Genomic DNA, 7,558 nt, shown 5'->3' on the forward strand with positions numbered 1-7,558 from the left:
AGTTTCCTCACTTTAGCAAAGGAAAACCAGTCTCCTCTTGACTTATATCGAAATCCTGTGATATTTTTCTTTACAAATCCTTGTTTTGTGCTTCTAATTCATGACCAGCGTTTTGTTTTGATTGTCACTTATCATGCAACACCGACGTCCTACGTCATTCGCTGGAACTGCTTCCATGTATGACAGATAGAAAAGTGTTTATTACGTTTGAAATATGGATATTTTTTCTGACAAAAACGCATGGATTCGCTACAGGAGGCCTTCATTTACCCCCCCCTGGAGCCTTGTCTTAAGCATGGGAAAAACACAGGTTAATTTTCATTTACGTAATTTAAGAATTTTTAGAAAAACACAGGTTAATTTTCATTTTTGGGTGAACTTACACTTTAATTTAAGAATTTTTAGATTTTTGACTAGAAAAAAGACAAAAAGACTAAGTTAAGCCTTTTTTGCAGTGTGATCAACCAATTAATAACTACACGGATTTAAATCTCAGCATAGTAAGCTGTAAACTGTACATATTTGATTCACTAAAAAAGATCCAATTCATTACAATTATGTATGAGACTAGTTATGGTTTTTGATTTTTAATCACTAAAAATAATTAGTGCAAAAGAGTTATACATTCGAAGAATCAGACTACACAGATTTCTCTGTATGTAGTTGATTCACCAAAAAGAATTGGCCCATATAAAATAATTATTTTGGATGTTGGACTAGATTCGTTGCACTGCATGTTTTTGATTTACTTACAAGAACAGGCTCATTAGAGGAATGCCATGGTCATACTAGACTTTGAGCAGGCAACATTTTTACAGAGACTTCAACGGATGTAATATGAGATTATATATATATATTGACATATAATACAGTACATCCAAAGTGCAAAAATATACAGTCTACTTTGAATTTACAATGCAATGAAATTTAAATGAGGTTGCACGTATGAATGGAAGCCTGTGAAATGAAAAGTGTAGTCTTTATTCATTTACAGAATCAGACCACACCGGTTGCACTTTATGTTTTCAGATTACTCTAATCTGATGTAATCAGATTCTCAGTTCTGCGCTACTGATTCCGTTTTGTGGCACCAATGAATAAATCGCAGGAAACCCTTTTGGAGTATTTGTGTACAGTCTGCACTGGAACTATTAACTGAAGCTAACGTCATTTGGTATTTTTTTTACTTAACTGAACTGTCTCTTATTCAGTTCTTGGTTTAGGCTGTAAAGCTCATAAAGCTCAGGCATTCTCTGATCAGAAAACTTGTGTTCCACCGGCTTGCTCAAAGCCAATTTTATTTCTGCCAATATATTGTCCGTACAGCTGTGCAGTGCCGTTTCTGCATTTGCGGGCTCCCTCTGGCATCGATACGTCTTATAGAGCATTTTCTTTTATCACCCAGCACTTATTTCACCATGGAGTAATACACCTCAAGGGACAAGTGTGACGTAGTGACACTTACGAGCAATTCCAATAAAGTCAGGGCCCTGAACCGGGACAGTTTTTCACCCATAATGACTGCCTTGGCTCCACAGCCAGGGCCACAGTGCCAAAGGAAATGTGTCTTAGAAGAAGACGACTTAACTTTTTTATCACGCCAATGTATATCTTAAGCTGTCACTTTTATCTTTTGCTCCTTGTCTTTCTCTAAAAGAGCTACGCTTAAGGTGGGTGAGCAACACGAATCTGGAGCAGTGACACAATGTGCCGTTTCTCTCTCTGTTCTTCATTAAACTAAGTGCAATGTTGTGTTAACCTCGATTTTACCTGCTTTTTTAGGACTGAAAACTGTTTTTGCTCCCAACAGCTAACAATAGTACTTAAACGGTTTGAGAAAAAACAATATAGAAGGATGGCGCTTCAAGCAGCAGGCATCTTGGGACTTGGCTCTTCTTTGACACAATGCAAATGAATTTCAGATCGGCATCAAAGCCATTTGAATGAGCTTCGTTCTCTCTGAACACTTTGAGGAGACAGCTTCATGAGGCATTGTAATAAACTGTGTGCACTGCAGCAGAACTCTATATGAGATATGAGGTGATGATGAATTTGACTGCTATCTATTCTGGTTCTCTAGACACCCCCGATTGAAAAGGACAGGATTTATCAAAGGATAAATAGGACTTTTTTTGAACCGTGGTCTTTTGGTTTGTTCCTTTTGCAGTGATAATCGTGTCTAATGATGGACCGTAGTATGGGAAACACTGATGCAATCGGTTGTACAAACAAGAATGTCCTTGGAATAATTTCCACATTAAAAGCTCATTCAGATGATATTACACATCTTCACATCAAAAGATAAGCATGTTCAGTGAACTGATATAATATTAATGCCCTTTATAAAATGTACTGTACAACATATGACAGATATGATACGTTTACCCCAAAAATTAAAATTCTGTCTGTTTACTCACCCTCATGATATTCCAGGATACCAACACTATCACTTCATGACGAACAAAGCAAAATATAAGAAGTTATCACTTTCAAAACAAAGCAAAACATTGAAATCATTTCAATTATAACAACTCTTGAAATAGCATGTTAATATATTTGATTTTAATGAACTAGATATATTTGCTAAAGCTGGTTGGACTTGCTACTGCCAACAGATACACAGACATGCTGCTGTGAGTATGCAAAATATGCTGCCGATGCATGAATATACAATAAACAAATCCTCTAGCAGAACAAGACAGGTGGTGCTGGGGAGGTGGAGGATTTCATAGAAACTAGTGCTGCTGGGCAAGTTTACAGCAAACACTGAACTAAAAAAGAAAAAAAAAAATTAGCAAGCAAGCAAGCTCATTGGCTATAGAATCAGCAGAGGTCAATCAGCTTGTGTGTTGTAGTAAATGGTATGATTGCTAGCATATTTACATTTATGCATTTTGCGGACATTTTTATCCGAAGCAACTTGCAATTTGACAAAGAGCCCACAATATTCATAATGCACAATGCCAGGTTTGTTAAACAACTAAATTAGGTTTGCATGTTGCAAATTGCAAATTAAAAATGCAAAAATGTAGAGGTGCCACTCGCTGAATTGCATGCAACTGTTTTATGGTTAGTTCAGAATGCTAAGCATTATACAGCATTGCATTCTGAACACAGCAACAGTCAGATATAGTTTTAATGAAGCTGGGATATTCAGGGATTAATCTGTAATAAGAAGGATTGGATATTGATCCCCTAAAACTGTGTGATCCGGCAGACATCGAAAATAGGCTACAGGACAAGCTGAACATGTTTTGATGAGCAAGGATGTTTTTAACCTTTAATCTCAGCATTTTAGTTGGTTGTGTTTTAACAGCCGGGAACAAACACAGGTGGTTCATTACCCGTCTGAACAGCAGGATTAACATTTATGTCATTATTCTAACTAAACATCTCCTGTAGCTGCCATTTCAGGATCGCAAGGGACCAGTACATCATGTGAATCTCTCTCTCTGACCGACTCATGAATAATGAGTAATTATGAGACGCTGATCCACCAGTATAGCTCTGCTGTGATGTGATTATAGATAAAGGGGGTGACCTTCGCGTCCCTGCTCTTTTCTGCCCTCCGTTCAACCTTAATCAACACAGATCAGTTCAATTTACTTTGCCTGCCATCTCTCGGAGCTACGTAGGCCGGGACAACAGACAGGCTCAAGGCAATTCTGACACCCACAGCTAGTCTCCAGTTTTGTACCACAGTATAAATGGTGCAAGTGATATCCGTAGTGCTTTCAGGGCTATACAATTTCAAAGCACACTGATAGTTTTGTTGAAAACGCTTCGAGCAAAGTAAATTCACTTAGTCAAATCCTATTTAAGGTGTCCACCCCGTAGGACAAGAAAAATCACAAATGAGATCTTTTTTAATATCTCTATTGTTTCTCCTAGACAATGACAATAAATGGAAAGCATCACTTCTTTGATTTTTTCCTGAGGAAGCGAGCTCTGGCAAACTCAAGTACGTCTCCTGTGAAGTTTCAGGAGACATCTCAACAATGTCCTAAACTATTCTCAGATCTGCCAAGATGCCAAGATTGGAGATTTCAGCATGAAACTTTTCTTCCTAAACTAAATTTGACTGTCTGATGGGACACAATCATAGCCAATCAGAAGATGTTTGATGTTTAATAATAAACACCTACTGTATGTGGTGTGAGATTTTGGACCAATGAGATTTCATGGTAAGCAGGGCTACTCAGCACAACACTGCTTAAATAGAAACCAAGCTTTTGAAATGTCCTGACACCTGCCATCACAATACGTCAACAATTTCATTTATTTCTATTTTTAATTTCTCCCAAATTATTTTAGGTGAAACCAGGGTTATTATCGTAAAATAACTAAAACAATAAAATTTTTTTATTTTTAAATACATTTTAAATTTTAAATATTTTAAATAACATAAACAGGAACTGAAATAGAATTAAATTAAAAATTAAATAATTTCAGCTAGTTGCCAAGGCAACATTCCTTATTTTCGTTAACTTTAAGTTGAAGTACTAAAATAACTAAAACTGAATAAACAACAACAACAACAACAAAAACTATACTGACACACACACACACACACACACACACACACACACACACACACACACACACATATATATATATATATATATATATATATATATATATATAAAGACAAAAACATACATCAAAATATAGACACATAAAAAACTAATAAAAATAAACAAACAAAATTATCAAAACTTTAACAGACAACTAAAATTAAGAGGAAAATATAAAAAAAATGTAATTCAAAATATTACCAAAAACTGTAATAATATATCAATGATAATAAACATCAAAAGTATATACAGTACGCCAATAAAGCCAGTGTTACTTTTAACAAAAACTATTAAAAATTGCTTCCTGTAATTAAAAATAAAACAATTTATAAATATTTCTTGAAAAACTTAGGCAATTAGAAATACTGCCATTGCAACTAACTGAAATAAATTTAGTTTAAATAAAAATAAAAGTACTAAAATGACTAAAATTGCATAAAAAATAAATGAAAGCTATACAGAAATGTCTGAAAAAAAAAAAATAATAAAAAAAAACGAAACACTTAAAATGAAAACGGAAAACACTTAAAAATGAATAAATACTATAATAGTATATGTATACTAGTAAAATAACAGAATGAAACATAAATGAGAAATTATGTTCCCTCAGCTATGAAAAAACAATCTCTCATCAAAACAGTATATGTATTTTCATTATATGCAATGGTTGGACAATAAAGTGGGTGACACATTAAATCATAACAGGATATATTGTTCTAGACATGCAAAAAGCCAGGTTTTGAGCACAGACTTGAGGCATTCGAAATTATAAAGACTACTATAAAAACTTCTACGTGTAACGAGCACGTTTGTGCTCAAAATGAAACTCTGAGCATTTTTCCTCCTTCCAAGTTCTCCTGTAAGTAAACAGATCAGAGCGATGATACGTGCAGCAGACGCGGCATATGAAGGTGCAGACACGCTTGAAGCACTGAAGTCTGAAGAGTGCGAGACCCTCCTCCGTCATGTGTCTGCACACGCCTGTTTGTGTGTGTTTGTGCATGATGCCTTCCTCTGTCACAGATAAAGTCACGCCATACGTCTGCTGCCACAGCTGCTGATAAGATACTCACAAATAACTCGCCTTCCTGAAGCTGTCAGAAGCCTCTGATCTGATATTGCTTTCTTCTCACAATAAAAGCAAAATCTAGCTCATCTGAATTCATGGAAGAGAAGAGGAGAGGCAACAGAAACAGGGGACACAGAGAGCTAGAACACAAGCTTTATTGCCTCGCTGCTACATTTCCGTGCATGCCTTTTAAAAAGGTCACATGACATGTACCTGCCACTGATAGCCAGCTGGCCTTTGGAAAATGCTTATTACTTAAATCAGATTTGATATAAGCGCTCTAGTCGTCTTAACACCTCGCCTCGAGGCACAGACTCTTTTCTGCTTACGATCCGTGACCAATTAGCTGTGGAAGGAAAGCTAATTAAAATAAGCTAAGCATAATGAATCACCTGCGCTGACAGCCGAATGCCACCGGTGACGAATGCTGCCGATTGATGCTATCGGCTTTAGAGTGAATCATTGTTACCTTTATACATGGACGTTAATGGTGGGATTTAGAGAGTGTGCTCTGAGGCCTCCTGGACGGGCTTAGCGTCTAAAGCTACTCTTTTCAGCGGAGACGTTGGCCGATGCTTTCAAAGCGTTGAGCTTGAATACTTGCCTCCCTTTGCTGGCTGACACTAGTCTTAAGAGACAGGAAAAATGCATTAGTAGCAAAGAGTGTTTTATTCGTATTCTAGAGTGATTTCGGAGGTTGATGGCCATATTCACCTATAACACACACACACACATGCACGCACAAATACAGATTATATAAAAATTATATTTTTTATTAAACCCTGTTCTGGCAGGGTTTATGACAGTGGTGGGGAAAAAAAACCCAATGCTAATAATAAAATGCAACTAGCCATATAATCTTGCATGGACTAACTTTCTATCTATCATAATCTTGCATCCATCCATCTGTATCTATCTCTGAATTTTACACCTTAACAAAAATGTTAACTTATTTTATTTGAATCCTGAAAAAATAGTAAGTGGCATGTATTTTTTTAGGGTTTAGGACAGCAGGGAAAAAACAAAAACAAAACCAATGCTAAATGCTAATAATAAATTGCACTTAGACATACTGTATAATCATGCAGGGATAGGATAGAAGAATAAATAGACTTACAAGCTTTTACAGTGGAGGAAGTTCAAAGGTTGCATTTCTGGTGCAAATTCATCTGTTACAAGGCAGAAGCTAGTCGAGGTAGCTGGATGCTGGCGTGGACAGGTTGAAACATATTTTCATCAGATGAATTCATCCTATAAAACTGGAAAACAAAACCACAAGTTAAAAGAAACAACACAGGATCACAGCCAAAGATAAATATGGTGTGTGTTGACCACAATGTGTTTTTGCAGCAAATGATTGGCTGCCAGAGGCATGAAACTATTGAAATTCAATTCTGGACAATAAACAGGGTTGGTACAACAACTAAAAACCACAGATGAAAGTACACAGTTAAATCTTCAGTCATGTCAAAGGAAAAAACAGGGTTAAATGGATGCTTTTTGCATTTTCTTCAATTAAATGTTGAATTTGACTCCAGTGACCCCAATATAATTGACTTCCTAAGCAACAGGTGTACAGCAAAGCCAAATCTTGTATTAATAAAATTTTTTGGATGCTTTTTTAGATAGTAACTCATTTTTAATGGTCTGACCTCAGCTTCTATATGCAGGGTGCATCTTCACAGCGCATCAAGAGTCCTGTTGATGATACATCACGTTGCCTAGAGCGCAATAATTACTGTGACTCCATTAGAGCGGGTGACATATCACCAAAGCACAAGATCACATTCATCTAAATGCCTGTCCCAACAGGAAATTATTGGTCATTCATTCCTGAAAGGAGACTGGACAAATGCCATGATATCACAGGGAACTCGAGGGAATAACCTTGCTGAGAGACATCCCGCATAAAGAC

General features: G+C 36.3%; 1 protein-coding gene across 3 annotated transcripts in view; it reads right to left on the reverse strand.

The window, feature by feature from the left end:
• tnni4a (troponin I4a) overlaps positions 1–6,901 on the reverse strand; it is a 30,652-nt gene extending 23,751 nt beyond the window's left edge. For 2 of the 3 annotated variants that reach the window (XM_042722734.1, XM_042722735.1), the window contains exon 1: positions 6,761–6,886. The gene's annotated coding sequence lies outside the window, so the exon portion shown is untranslated. Of the gene's footprint in view, positions 1–6,760 lie in introns of all 3 variants that reach the window. The other variant, XM_042722737.1, reaches the window with a different exon arrangement.
• Positions 6,902–7,558: the final 657 nt, after the last annotated feature.

Source organism: Cyprinus carpio, chromosome B4 (genome assembly GCF_018340385.1).
Source record: "Cyprinus carpio isolate SPL01 chromosome B4, ASM1834038v1, whole genome shotgun sequence".
NCBI lineage: Eukaryota > Metazoa > Chordata > Actinopteri > Cypriniformes > Cyprinidae > Cyprinus > Cyprinus carpio.